This window comes from Tupaia chinensis, unplaced genomic scaffold (genome assembly GCF_000334495.1).
Source record: "Tupaia chinensis unplaced genomic scaffold, TupChi_1.0 Scaffold139457_1, whole genome shotgun sequence".
NCBI classification, from domain to species: domain Eukaryota; kingdom Metazoa; phylum Chordata; class Mammalia; order Scandentia; family Tupaiidae; genus Tupaia; species Tupaia belangeri.
The window spans coordinates 1,851,368-1,866,280 of record NW_006199342.1 but is presented as its reverse complement, the minus strand read 5'-3'; positions in this window follow the sequence as shown (position 1 = coordinate 1,866,280).

The window sequence follows — 14,913 nt, the reverse complement described above, 5'->3', positions numbered from 1 at the left end:
TGCCTAAAAAGAGGGGAAGTTAGGTTTCCACGTGAGAATAAGTGGCAGGGATGAGAGAGCAAAACGGCCCTGCTCCATCTATAAACTGTGACATCCACTGGAATTTATCCGGCCTAACAGAGGCATGAGCAGAGGGCCTTGATTATACCACACACACTCCAGGGATATTGCCCAAAAGGCATGTTTTGGTTTATAACAGACTCCAAAAATGGTTATGGATTTACAGTGTGACCCTGCCCCCAGTCTTTCTTCATCACAGTGTTCTGAAAATTCATGATGTAAAGAATAACATATAGCCCATCGGGACCAGCAGATTGACGTAACGGTTATGCTTCTAGATTCCCACTGGCCGACAGTGATTTGAGTCCCAGACCAGGCAGCATGAAACTACACCAGGCACATGTGCATGCATGCCCAAAATCCCAAGAAAACAATGGAGGAAAAGGGATTGTGATGTGGCCATCACCTCAGGTGGTGATTTCTCACCTTCTCTCTCTCTGTCTCTCTCTCTCTCTTTGTCTCTTGGCCAGTGCTATAGCAAAATCCTCTCTTAAACAAACAAACAAAAAACAAATAGTCAATCAATTGCCTGTGCTATCTTAAGTGGACTAATGTAAAGTTTTATAACCTTTCTTTTTCCTGCCATTCTCTTTGTTTTACTTATTTTTTAAAAATAATTATTTCATTCATATTTATTTATTTTCAGTTGACCAGACAGAGACACAGAGAAGAAAAGTGAGAAAGCAAGCCTTCTGGTCCAGGACTCAAACCACAGTGGACCACATAGGAGTCCAGCACCCTTAACCACCCTGCCACCTGCTGGCTCCTCTCTGTTTTACAAAGCTAGCTCTCTCAACAGCCATTTCAGTAGTGCTTTCTAAGCAACTAGAATCTCTGTCACCTAGGTGTTGTCCTCAGACCCAGACTCAAATTTTCTTTTCTCTTTTCACTTACAATGTCTCAGTCTTTTTTTTAGGCTGACAGGGGAATAGTCAAAGAAATTGGAAAATATATCCTCTGCATGCTCTTATTCAAGGAGTGAAAGGGATTGGTAGGGAAGAACCATTGTATTTCACAGTTTCTAGGACTGACCAGAAGGGAATTTCATGTGGATAACCCAGGGCTGTCTTAACTAAGCAGGGTCAGAGGGAGGACAGGGCAGTATAAAGACAAATCATAGATGGCAATTGATATGTTTAGTACAAACACAATTTGGAGGTTTGCAACTCAGAAAATGCCTTTCCAAGGAAGTCTTATGCTTACTTGATAAATATAATTTAGCTTAGCTTGGCTTATTTTTTATTCTTTAATCATCTAATCATTTATTTACTTATTTTGATTCTCTGCTTTGCACCAAGTCTTGAGGTAGGTCCCAAAGATTCAAGATTTATAAGACAAGCTCTGTTGAAAAATGCATAATGATGAAACTGGATGAACAATTATGAGATGTAGAGTCCTGTGCTGAAGCAATCCAGATAAACAAGTCATTGCACTGGCTGATCAAAGGCGCTGAGGAAAGTATGAACCATGGGGTCCTAGACAAAGTAGCTTTTAAGCTGAGGCTTAGGGTGAAAGGAGTTAGTCTCTCCACGAAGAGAAAAGAAACTCAAAGTTGATGAAAAGAGGAGCATGTATAAAACAAGGTGGGGATGGTGAGAGCTCTTGGCATGTTGGACAAACGAAGAGCAGTCAACTCTCTGTAGCTGGAATAGAAAAGGCACATTATGGACTAGCAGCAATGAACCTGGAAAAGAAGACAAGCTAGATCTTAGAAGCCTTGCAAGCTCTGATCTTTAAATTCCTTAAAGATTAGTGACTTTTCAAAGCCCTTTTTCACACAAGACAGCTTCTTTTGGAAAATCTTTTATCAAAGTCCAGCCTATAAAGTAGAAGAAGACATAGCTATTGGGGGCCAGCTGGTCCCCTACCTCCAACCTCTGCACACAGCCTAAGGTTCCTCTTTAATGGTTCTTCTTTCCAAGGCCTTTGAAAACTACATCTGTGGACAGCGCAGGGTTGTTCAGGCAGAGCCAAGAAGCAATAAATAAATCAATGAGAGTCACATGACCAAGTGATGCTTTCATCTGTTGCTTTATTTTTGCTTTGAGATTACACCAGGAGCAGACACAGCGAGGGGCAGGCATGCTGATTAGTAACCCACGGGTAGCTGTACGATAGAGGGAGGTATAACTTTTGTTGTGGTTTCACAATGTTTTCCCTCTCTCCCTCACATCCACCTACTCTTGAGCTCCAGGGTTGGCAGGGGAGAAATATGCAATTGCTTTTAAAGTTCAAGTTGCCTCCTGGCCTTCTCACTATTGTTCCACGCAAGAAGGGAGAGGGAGAATGAAGAGACCTTCCCAGACTGGAAGGATGCTTGAGATCCGAGACAGGGATAGAATAGGGTTTCATGGGTCATAAGTTTATATAATTTAAGGGGGTCTTTCTAAAAATAATGAAAAAATGCAAGTTGTGAACACAAAATCAGGTAAGATAATTAATTTACAAGAAAAAGCACAACAAATTATAAATTTTAAAGGCATTCAAAAAATTTTAAAAAGCACAAAGCCATAAATATTAGTATTTCTACTAATGAACTTCCTTGCACACCTATATATAGTCTTCATGACAACTGAGTATATCCTATAGAAACAGTAGATAATTTAGGCTAATTTGTTCTAGTAAGGTCATTTGAATTTTGGTGCATTATCATCTTTAGTTATTATTGAAAACGTCTTTCAACTTCATAGTACCTTTTGGTAAAGTCACATATATTTTTAGAATTGCTGTCAAATTCAGGAAAACCTTACAATGTTTCTTTTATATGTGAGCTGCAAGATTTCAGGTCATTTCAAATTTTCTTTTGTCATTATCAACTTAATTACCCTTTCAATTGATATCACCCACTGGCCAAGTTGTTATTGATGCCTTGACGTAGTGTTGTATTATATTACACATTTATAAAATGATCATTGAAGTCACTATTTCATGCCAAAATGGTAGAAAATTTAAATCTCCCAATATGTTCATATGAGTCACTCCTCTTCATTAACTGGATTATTAAACCACCCGAGAGCATATTCATTACTTATGTTCATTACTTTCACACAGAATTTTTGGCTGCTACAAGAATTAAGTGTCATTCATGGGATTTAAGTACGAACAACAGCACATAATAATGGCCAACCAGGAACATTTGCTATAAACTCTGCTTAAAATATAATAATATCTGGTGTTTGCTTTACCTACTTGAATCAACACCACATTTTTACACATTTTCCCATTATTTAATTCTAATAAATGATTTAAGATAATTAAGTCACATTTACTTTTTCATTTTGACACTTTTCCAAGTGTTCACACAAAAATGAATCAAAAAAATGTATTCGATAATCTCCATGATTTCAATAATTATCATTATACTTATTTAAAGAACACTACTTTTCATTGTGCTATCTGAAGGGCAAATCTCTTTCACTTAAAAATTCTATAGGCATAAACTACTCTTTTAAATCTTAATACTAGGGAACGGAGTTGGTGTAATGACTATGTAACTGGACTCCCATGTAGTTGACTGTGGTTTGAGTCTCTGACCTGGTGGCTTAAATTCATGCCAGGCATGTGTGCGTGCGTGCCCAAGATCCCAAGAGGAGAATGGAGGAGAAGGAATTGTGGCGTGGCCATCCCCCCTGAGGGAGGGGTGATTTCTCACTTTCTGTCTGGCTCTGTATTTCTGGTGAGCATGCATACCCTATAGCAAAAACCTCTCCAAAAAAAAAAAAATCCTAATACTAAACATTAATAATAAAGCTCTTTATTCATAAGGGTGTTTGTTAGTATATGCATATTGAACTGATGTGTAATTCCAGTAAATTCTTGTCTGGGGGTCTGCTGACTGTCAGGAAGTTATGTCTGCCTAGGAAAGCCCTTTTTAAATTATCCAACACATCCAATATATTATCTTGGACTCAAAAGCGGGTGCTTATAACAGTTTAAAACGTTGTTCTTGGGACCAGCAGTTAGCATAATGACTATGTGGTTGGACTCCCATGTGTTCGACCGCGGTTGGAGTCCTGGACCCGGTGACTTAAACTCATGCTAGATGCACGTGCGTGTTTGCCAAGATCCCGAGAGGAGAAAGGAGGAAAGGGATTGCGGCATGGCCATCCCCGCGGGGAGTGATTTCTCTCTTTCTGTCTCTCTGTCTCTCTCTGTCTTTCTAGTGAGCACATTCACCCTATAGCAAAATACTCTCCAAAAGTAAAAAATAAATAAAAATAAAATAAAATTTAAAACTGATAAAATATTCTTCTTTTTTTGCTGTTCATAATATCAATTTGAAAAATATTTCTATTGTCCATTGTACATCCTGTTAAATTCTCTGTAAATATTACTAGGATCATGTTGTGGGGTAGGGGGAAGCAATCTTCCTCTATTAAAAGAGGTTGAAGAAAGTTTATAAGAACAAACATAGCACTTATCAAAGACAATTAATTTTCCCAAGGAAGTTGTTATTGAAATCCCTGCATGACCTCTGTAGCAAAAATCTCTCTCTTAAAAAAGAAAAGAGAAAAAACAAAGAAAAGAAAAAATAAGAGAAAGAAAATAAATTCCTGCATGCACTGGTGACTGTACAAACTGTGTTTTTCTTTTTTATTACTTTTATCCTCCTTCTACTTTTTGTTTCTGGCTTGGAATTCTGTTCTATTTACTTCTTTATCTCCTCTGTTGTCATTCTAATTATCTGTTTATGTTTTGTTTGTTTGTTTTGTCTATCATGATTATTTTCTCTTTAGTATTTTAACTATAAATTTTAAGCTTCAATTGCAATAAGAAAGTTTTTGACACATTACCAAATTTTGTCTTTTTTGTTAAATTGTTGTCAAAATCATCTTTTTTTTTAAAAATTGCCAGAGCATGTGTGTACTCATTGAAGAAAAAGATGAGAGAGAGAGAGAGAGAGAGAGAGAGAGAGAAAGAGAGAGAAAGAGAGAAAAAGAGAGAGATGGAAATCAAGAAAGCACCTCCCGTGGGTCATGGTCACACCACAATCCCTTCTCTATCTCTCTCTCTTTTCAGGATTTTGGGTGTACATGCACACACAACCAGCGTGTTTCTCAAACCACCTGGTCCGGGACTCAAACCTTCCAGTCAGCCATGTGGAATCTATCCATCCCAACCATCATGGCAGGGGCTATCCCAAAATTATCTTTTTATTACATTTGTAAGCCTCCATTAAAATAACCTATTTCCATAGTATCTAGATTTTTATATAATTTAATAATTCTGGAACACAATGAACAGAATTAATCTCAAATTAAGTCATGTTACAAAAACTGTTCAAATTTATCTTTAGTCTATGACCATGTTGTAGTGAACTTCACCTTTGTGTAAATGTATTTAACATTTAAAAACATTAAATACATGAACATATTAATAAATATGTGTAGCAGCTCTGTCACTGGACCACAAGTTTCTATAGGGCTTTTTGCTGTATTGATGGTAATTTCATGCCAGTTCGTCTGGAAACCCTAAACTACTTCAGGATGATATGCCTCAGATACACTAAAATGTGAGTTAATATTTTGGCATGCATAAATGTGATTTCACACACAGACATACTTCATATTTATAGTGTCACAGTCCGAAGTAAGACTCAGGAGACATCATGTCAAGAGAAGAGGAAAGTTTATTGAGAAAAAGAGCACTCAGGTTCTGAAGTCAGAGGTGCCTCAGCCTGCCTGCCAAGAGGGAGGGAGTTTCTTCATAGTGTAATCAAGCTATTTTGGGGAGACTGCATGCATGACTGATATGCAGGGGAGTTAGACACAGTGGGATAAACATACAGTAAACATTCGATGGGTCCTTTTGATCTGTCTCTGGGAAGTTAGACCTCCCAGGACTGACTTTGGGCCTTTCTCTGCTATTTCCTGGGTCAGTGTGACCTTGCAGTAACAGCACCTGGAGTGTGGGCTCTTGCCAAGACCAGTTGTGCAGCTCAGCCTTGGTTCTTTGTCAGCCCAGAGCAATACCAGGTGGTGCTCAGAAGAACTTTACTGAATAAGACCTGACGCATAGTCATGTCATATATGGAGTATTTGTAATGCTCTACAAATATAGATACTCTAAAAAATAATACTTTCATCATTTTCATTTAAAAAGAAAATTCCATGATATTTAAATAACAGTACACTGTATAATGTATTGACAAGTATATTCCTTATAGAGAATGTCTTGATTAAGCATTGGGAAGAATTGCTTTAACAGTATATTTGATGGCTGAGAGAATATCCCATAGACTAGCTTCTGATTGTAAACTTTTCAAACCATTTCTCCTCCACTACCCATGCATTTCTGGTGCCTGAGGACATGTTCACTCTATGTTACAATTAACCTTTGGTCCTGCACCATTGTTTGACAAGGTTAAGTGAGTCTAGGAGGATTTCTAAGAGCCATTTCCTACACTTGGACAGCCAACAATAACCAGCAATAATGTCATCACATGCACACAGAAGATACTGAACACAACCTCAACAAACTGAGTATTTCCTCAATTCAGTTACATTCGATGTGATTTTCAATATGTTAACAAGCTAATATTAGAATAAACTGATCAGGATTGAAATATTTCACTTTGAAAATTTTGCAAAAAATGTATTACCATGTGAACATGTTGCCAGGGCTCTACTGGAGAAAGGTATTTGCAAGGGAGGAGCTTCGGAGTTGGTTTTATTAGTTTTATCGTAAATTCACCTCCTGTCTTGAAGAACGCAAAAACTTCAGGATCAGAAAGCATAGAGAGGCAGACACCAAGGACTCCAAGATGGTGTCAGCCGTACCAGTGAAGGAAAAGAAACTCATGGACGTCAAACTTGAGGAGCTGCCAAGCTGGTTACTGATGCGGGATTTTACCCTAAAGCCGTTGCTGGAGCATTTCAGAGAGATTACTACCGGTATTACAACAAGTACATCAATGTGAAGAAAGGGGGTGTTGCTGGGGTTTCAATGGTGCTGGCCGCTTATTTGCTCTTCAGCTACTGCCTTTCTTATAAGGAACTCAAAATGAGCGGCAACGCAAATACCACTGAAGAGGGCCAGCATGGAGGTCAGACCCTGAACCAGACCTTCATCTCCTTGGCTTAGCATCCCTCCAAAGGAACTTGAGTCCTTTCATATCCCAGTCGAGAATTCTCATCCAATAAAAGATGACTGATATGGGGGTAGGGGGGACAAAGGGAATATGCCCTGACCAACAAGCAACTAAGAGGAGAAGGACTATTAAATGATTAAAGTTAGCTTTTAGCCATTACTATTGCTATTGTTCTTTCTTTCTCTCTTTCTTTAAGGCTTTTGCCAAAGGGTACCTGCGCTCCTGGAGACAGTGACACACACACACACACACACACACACTGGGGGATGGCACACACACACACACACACACACACACACACACACACACACTGGGGGATGGCCATGCTATGCCACAATCCTTTCTCCTCTATTCTCCTCCTAGGATTTCGAACATGCACACACACACACGCCCAGTGTGGTCCCATCCAGGTCTGGGACTCCAAGTGTGGTTGGACATGTGGGAATCCAGCACTCCAATCATGATGCCACCTGCCGGCCTTCTATTGTTTTCTATTCAACTGCGAAATTCCAAACCATAGCAACGATCAATTTCTTATCATTCTGATACAAATTGGGCTCTGGATAGAATATTTGACAACAAGGAAGTGTTACACATCTTGCACGCCCAGATTCAAGCTTATGATTGCAAATTCATACCCATTATAATCTCAGTATTTCCTATGAGATAGTCATTATTTCTGAATGCCATTTCAATAAGCAGAGAGGATAGTGATAAATGTATCATTATAGATAGCAATATGATACTAACAAAGGAAATAATGAAGGACATTATTTTCATTGAGAATAATTTAAAAAGATAGTCTGTAATACCTCTTCTGATTTTTTTCATATTCTCCTTTTCATAAAGGAGAAAAACTGTAAAATATGACTCGTTTCCAGTCCTGCAGTTCCATTTCGTTTTCTTCATTGTTTAGGCCAAAAATCAGAGTGGAAATGCTTTATTGAAAAAGAATACTATTCTGCCCTGCATTTGGATTTTTCCAAGGCCTCCTGTTGCAAGGAAATCAGAAGTCCATGATTGGTTTTGTAGCTTCATGAAAATTTCTGGATATAGTCACTGTGTTTACAATACCCCTCTGGATTCCAACCAGCACTCAGAGAACCACAAGTATTGCATTCATGGCTTCTGTAAAAAACATTGTAAACTACTGTCCCAGAAATTGCTGCCTGACAAATGGTTCCCTGAAAATGATCTCATTGAGCTGAATTCCTAGCATTGAATAAAACAGAGATTACATGTTTGCTGGCCAACCTGAAACACCAACTATTCTGAGTTATTCCAGCATATGTGAAAGCATTTTGTGAACTGTGGCTAGTATGATGCTGTGAATAATGTAACACTGGGCGAGAAGTTGAGGAAAAGGAACGGGGGAGTGATGTGTACACTGTCACTCCAACTTCCTGGAGGGAAAACAAATTCTACGTGTCCGAATCAAAACAAACAGTACATAGAACAGATGTCAGCAATGATCATTTTGAAACATAAGTCCCAGTTCTCTTCTGCCACAGGGTAAAAATGTGTCGATTTTTCATTCAGATTAAAAGGAAAGCTGTGAGTTCTGTTATAACTTAAAGGACAAGGACTTTGCAGTCATTTTGTCTCCCAGGAAGACCTACCTCTAGCATCTCTAAGAAGTCTGCATCCTCTCAAATGTTTGAGTCATTCTGAACCTGTAATATGCTATATAAACTGAAGTCTGGAATTAACTGTCAACGATCAGCAGCTGAGGTCAGAGGGCATGTGGTAGGTCCCTCTACTCACTCTCACAGATTACACAGGCTGAAAGAGTGCTGCCCAACTAGAATGATTTTCTTCAAAAAACGGTGTTGCTCACTCCTGCATCCGGGACACTGATGTGAAGTCAAGCTTCCCTACCAAGAAGGTGGGAATGTGCACAATTGGAGCTGAAGATCTCGAAGATACGATGAGATTTCATAGACCATTTCTTAAGAACTGGCCAGGGGGCCAGCAGACAGCATAGTGGTTATGTTGCTGGACTCCCATGTAGTTGACCACAGTTCAAGTCCCAGACCCAGTGACTTAAAATTCACACTGGGCACTGTGAGAGCATGCCCAAGATCCCAACAGGAGAATGGAGGAAAAGAGATTGTGGTGTGGCCATCCCCCTGAGGGGTAATTTCTCACTCTCTGTCTCTCTGGCAAGCGCACATGCCCTATAGCAAAAAATCTCTCTTAAAAACTAAGAATAATAATAGTCAGAGGGCCAACAAATGGCATAGTAGTTATGTTGCTGGACTCTCATGTAGTTGGCTGCAATTTGAGTACTGGACCTGGTGGCTTAAAACTCATACTGCACAAGTGAGTGTGCATGCTCAAAATCCCAAGAGGAGAATGGAGGAGAGGGAATTGGAGCATGGCCATCCCCACACCCCAGGGGTGATTTCTCCCTTTCTGTCTCTCTGTCTCTTTCTGTCTCCCTGTCAAGCTCACTCACCCCATAGCAAAAATTTCTCTCTAAAAAAGGGAGGAAAAAAAAAAAACACAAAAAGCAAAACAAAACTAAACAGAGCAGTTAAGAATGACTTTTTCTGACCTCAACCTAAGCCCTGTGACTTGTCTTTCTAATTCTCAACCTCCTCCTGGGCAGTGTAGGGATAATGCTGGGACTTTCCTCTAGTCTTAAAAAGATAATGTATAGGAGCCAGCAGGTGGAATGGTGGTTAAGGTGCTGGACTCCCACATGACTGACCCCAATTTGAGTCCTGGGCCTCGTGGCTTGAAAATCACACCAGGTGCATCTGTATGCATGCCCAAAATCCCAAGAGGAGAAGGGATTGCAGTATGGCCAAGCCCCTAGACAGGAGAGATTTCTCACTTTCCCTGTCTATTTTCCTATTTCTCTCCAGTGAGAATACATGCCTTATAATAGAAATGTAAATAATAATAATAATATATTTAAAGAGTCTGGTTCAGGTTAAAATCTCAAAAGAAAAGTAGGCCTAATGCAAGGATTATCAGAAATTTCATGGAAAATGTTCTAAGCTATGCATGAATTTTGAAAAGGTTTTGCACCAAAATAAATTCATACTTTATTTCCACTTTTAAAAAACTTTTTGAAGTACTCTTGTATTATATTCCTATTCTAAATAGGAGTTGATATGGTTTTCAATCATTCTAAATGATAGTTATAATTTATTCACCAAATATGCATTGAGTACTAACTCTGTCAGGTACTAGAATGAGCCCCAGGGATACAGCACTGGGCGAGGCACGCTCCCTTCTGACCATCCAGCCTCAGTGGTCAATTCAAAAAATACCTGGTCAAGACATACATTGGCATGATGTGGCATGAGCCATGGGCACTTCCTCAAGGAGATAAAAAGGGCAGTCATTAGAAGCAAACCATTTACTTGACATTATTTATAGTCAAAGTAAACAGCTTTATCGATTTTTTAAATATTGAAGCCCATAGAGACCATCATTCAAAAAAGTAAATATATTCACTTCTCCAAGTCTTGAGACATTTCTTCTGGAACCTTCATCATAAGGTAAGGCCCTGGCCTCCAAACGCTCCTCTCCTATGCTTCAGAAGCCCTGACAACCTGCTCAGACCCTGCTGCCATTATTCCCCCAGTTCAACAAAGTGGCTTCTTGGATTCTGAGTCCGTTTTCTCCCTGTGCTCACTTTCCACTGAGGCTCAACCACACATAGGGAATCCATTTCTCATGCAAACCAGATGCTACAGGCAGCTTGGCCACCATTCCCTCCACCATCAAGTTGTACAGAGTGTCAGCAACATGCCAGGTGCTCTCTAGATGTCAGAGATATGAGAGTGAATAAAATCAGTAATTTTAAGTTCCCTAGGAGATTATATTTACGATTATCAGAAAAAGTTGGGTTTGGGTTTTGTTTTCTTTTGTTTTGTTTTCTTCAAGGAGCTGGCGATAGACTCAGATATGGTATTTAAAAAGTCACACTGGGGTCCAGACATGGTGGTATGTGCTGCTAAGATGTTGTGCTCTATAGACATGGTCCACATAGCAGGGCCAGGTTCAATTCCCAATCCAACCTAATGACCAGGCACAGTGTGCCTACTTGTAGTTCCAGCCAGGAGAGTGGGGCAGAAGGATTGGCACAGCACAGTGAAGTACTATAAAAAGAAAAAAAAACAACCTTCCAGAACATGGAATTACCCTATTTTATCAATTCTAAAAGAGACAAGTTTTTTTTTTCCTTTTAACTTCTCTGAAATAAAAGTTTACCTTACAGTCCATGGTTTCCTATAGTCACTGTCATTTGTTTCAAAATTTTGTAAGGGGGGAGAAAGTGCCATGGTTATTCTGATAAGACCAAAAAAGCACTAGCACACTGACTGCTATAAAATGTAAACCTCAAGTTTCAGTTGATGCAGATAATAAAAATGCATTTCTTCTTGGTCTAATGCTAGTGTTCCTTTAGGGGCAGTTCTTCCCACGTGCTACTTCAGGTACTAGAGTCACGAGGATGTCCTCCAACCTAGGACTTCCAGAATTTCCCTATGGACCTTTTCAATTCTGGCCAGACAAAAGAGAAAACATGTGGAGGCTTATGTGGGAAGTTCATGAAACCTGGAAGTGACCTGAACACATCTGTCAAAACACATTGGTTGCAATCTAGTCACAGGACACACCTGCAAGAGATGCTAGGAAATAAGGCTTAGTGGCAGGAGTGAGAGGAAAGGGAGATACATCTGCAACCCACCAGTGGGTCTTTCCACAGGTACTTAGAATGATTCTTCATGCATTGTCTCTTTGGATGTTTTCAGCAACATGAAAGAGTTGGTGAAGTGTTTGCTGAAATCATCTCAGTGTTCTTTCTTTCAAAAGATGTGATTTGAGATTTGACTATAGCTAAGATTTGGACAGCAACAGTGGCAAAGAGAAGGTAGACATTCCAGGAGGTGAGTAGACACGCAGGAGGTTAGGAAGAAGGAATGAGTGTGTGGTGTGCATAAGATGTAGTGGAGACGCTGGTTGGAGTGAAAACAAAATCACCCTGCTTCTCTCGCTGAATGCTCAGGCCCTGGTAGAAAGTGCAGAAATTGCACCTGAGAGCGAGAATCGAACTCAGCTATGCAAAGTATAACATTCAAGGTGGAAGTATGAAAATAGGAAGCTCATCTCACAGGTTACACTTGCTGGTATATAGAGACTTTTACAGCTCTATGTTTGACCTCTCATTTACTCCTCAAAACAACTTTCCGTGATGGATAATTTTTGGCAAATGATGGATACAGACCCAAAAATGTTAGTGATTTGCCTGATTCTAACATGACTGATAACTAACTGTATCCTTTTTCTTTTACCTAAACCAGGACAATTTTGAGACCGAAAGGAGGTGCTCAGGATCATTTGACCAGACAGCAGGTGTATATTAATTGTGGGCAAATGGGATGGGGTCAGAGTCTGGACTTAACCAGAGATCTTCAGCCCAGAAGTCTAGTGTTTTCTTCTACACTATATCTGGCCTTTCCCTCTCTCTGAAACTAAGTAATTTCATGTGGAAACCAGTACTTTGTTCATCCTAGACTAGACTAGTACTATGCTTAAAATAGCCATTACTGATAACAAGTAACATGTTTGTAAAACTGTGAGCGAAGCCAAGAAAATTCACAGGGGTTTATACAAATGAAACAAACTAGAATTTAATTGTAGGTAATTAGTTTTATAGTGAAAATCAAGGGGGATATAGATTTAATCAATTCTGTTTTGTACATGATGGAGGGAATTAGATACAGGCCTCCGTGCTGTGGCCAATGATTCAGGTGAGCAAAGGCAATCCCACCACGAATATGCATGTGTGGTAGAGAGCTCTTCCTCTGGACTGACAAATACTGTGTCCATATAGTTTATCACACAAACCAGAAAGAAGATTCTACTGATTAGGAGAGTGGCTATAAATTTCTATTGCCCAGGGTAAACCGGAACGTATGGTTATCCCTTATGGTATGGTTTGAAAGTTCCACCAAACATCATGAGTTGAGATTTGGTTGTGATGAAATTAGCAGAGTGAAAACATAATCTAATTACAGGACTGAAAAGTGAGGTCTTTGGGAGGAGATTAGGATTAAGAGCATTAGGGCAGCTCCCTATGATAGACTCCAAGTGACCTTATAAAAAGAGAGCATAGGACAAAATCATGACACACACTTTCTCCTCCTCTCCATCATGTTGGGATACAATCAGAAGACCTTCACCAGATGTGGCTCTTGGACCTCAGAGCTGAATAAACCAATGACCCACGAGCTGAATGAACCCTTACTCTCTTAAATTACCCAAACTCAGGTATTTTCTGTTATTACCAACAGAATAGACTAGAATATATAAGAGGAGAGGGAACGTTTTTTTCTCATCTAGCCAGCGCAGGCTTTGAACAGGGCTGCAAACAAGATTCATATCTAGTTCACTGGACCACCTTTCTTTTTTTATTTTCTCTCTTTCTTTCCTTTTCCTTTTTTTTTTTTAATTTTTGCTATAGAGCACATGCTCTCTGGAGAGTCAGAGAGAGACAAAGACAGAGAGACAGAAGGTAAGAAATCATCTTCCAGGGATGTTAGCAACACCACAATCCCTTCTCCTCCATTCTCTTCACACACACACACACACACACACACACACACACACACCTCACATGAGTTTTAAGCCATCAGGTATGGGATTCAAACTGCAACTGACCATATGGGAGTCCAGCCTTTGACCACTACACCACCTGCTGGTCATCACCTTTCTTTTTCTTTTCTTTCTTTCTTTTTTTTTCTTTCTTTCTTTTTCAAAGAGAGATATTTGCCATAGGGCATGTGACAGACAGAGAGACAGAGAGACAGAAAGTGAGAAATCAACCCCCAGGGAGGATGGATTTGATTTGTGGTCAACTATGTGGGAGTCTAGAGACATAACCATTATGCCATCTGCTGGTCCCCCACCTATCTTTTTAAAAGAAAGTTGCAGTTAATGAGGTTTTTCCAGAAGATGCAATATTTCTTTTTCCTTAAATTAACATACTGTCCAGGAATTTCTCTGATTTCTTTAATTATATGAAGAACTCTTAATGGTAAAGCCTCATAATTCCTAAAATGATGTTGATTATAGATAATGTAAATGGTCAAAGCATATGTTGTTATTAGTTATTTGTATTATTGATAATATGTCTGCCTTAGAATATAACAAGGTTCTACAAAGATAGCTACTTTACCAAGTTATGCTGCTGGATAAGTCTTTTGAAATAAGTAACAAATACTGAGAGAAATAACTAGTTATTGTTTCTTTATAAGAAGGTCTATTTAGCCCAGACGTTAATTCAAACCACTTTCATACAACCAAGCCTTTCTTAGTCTTGCTGCTCCTCTTTTTTAATTGCCAGGTGTGAGTGCTTACCAGAGAGAGAGAAACAGAGAACATCAATACAGAGAGAGTGAAAGGAAGAAGCACTTCTTCACTTTTTTTTTGGAGAGGTTTTTGCTACAAGGCACATGCGCTCACCAGACAGACAGAGAAAGACAGAGAGACAGAAGGTGAGAAATCATCCCCCTCCAGGGGGGATGGCCAAGCTGCAATCCCTTCTCCTTTGTTCTCCTCTCGGGATCTTGGGCACGCACGCACACACGCCCAGCATTAGTTTTAAGCCACCGGGTCCAGGATGCGAACCACGGTTGACTACATGGGAGTCCAGTGAAATAGCCATTATGCTAACTGCTCTGGTCCCAAGAAAGCACTTCTTAATAGGGAATGGTCACATTGCAATCCCATCTCCATTTCCTCAT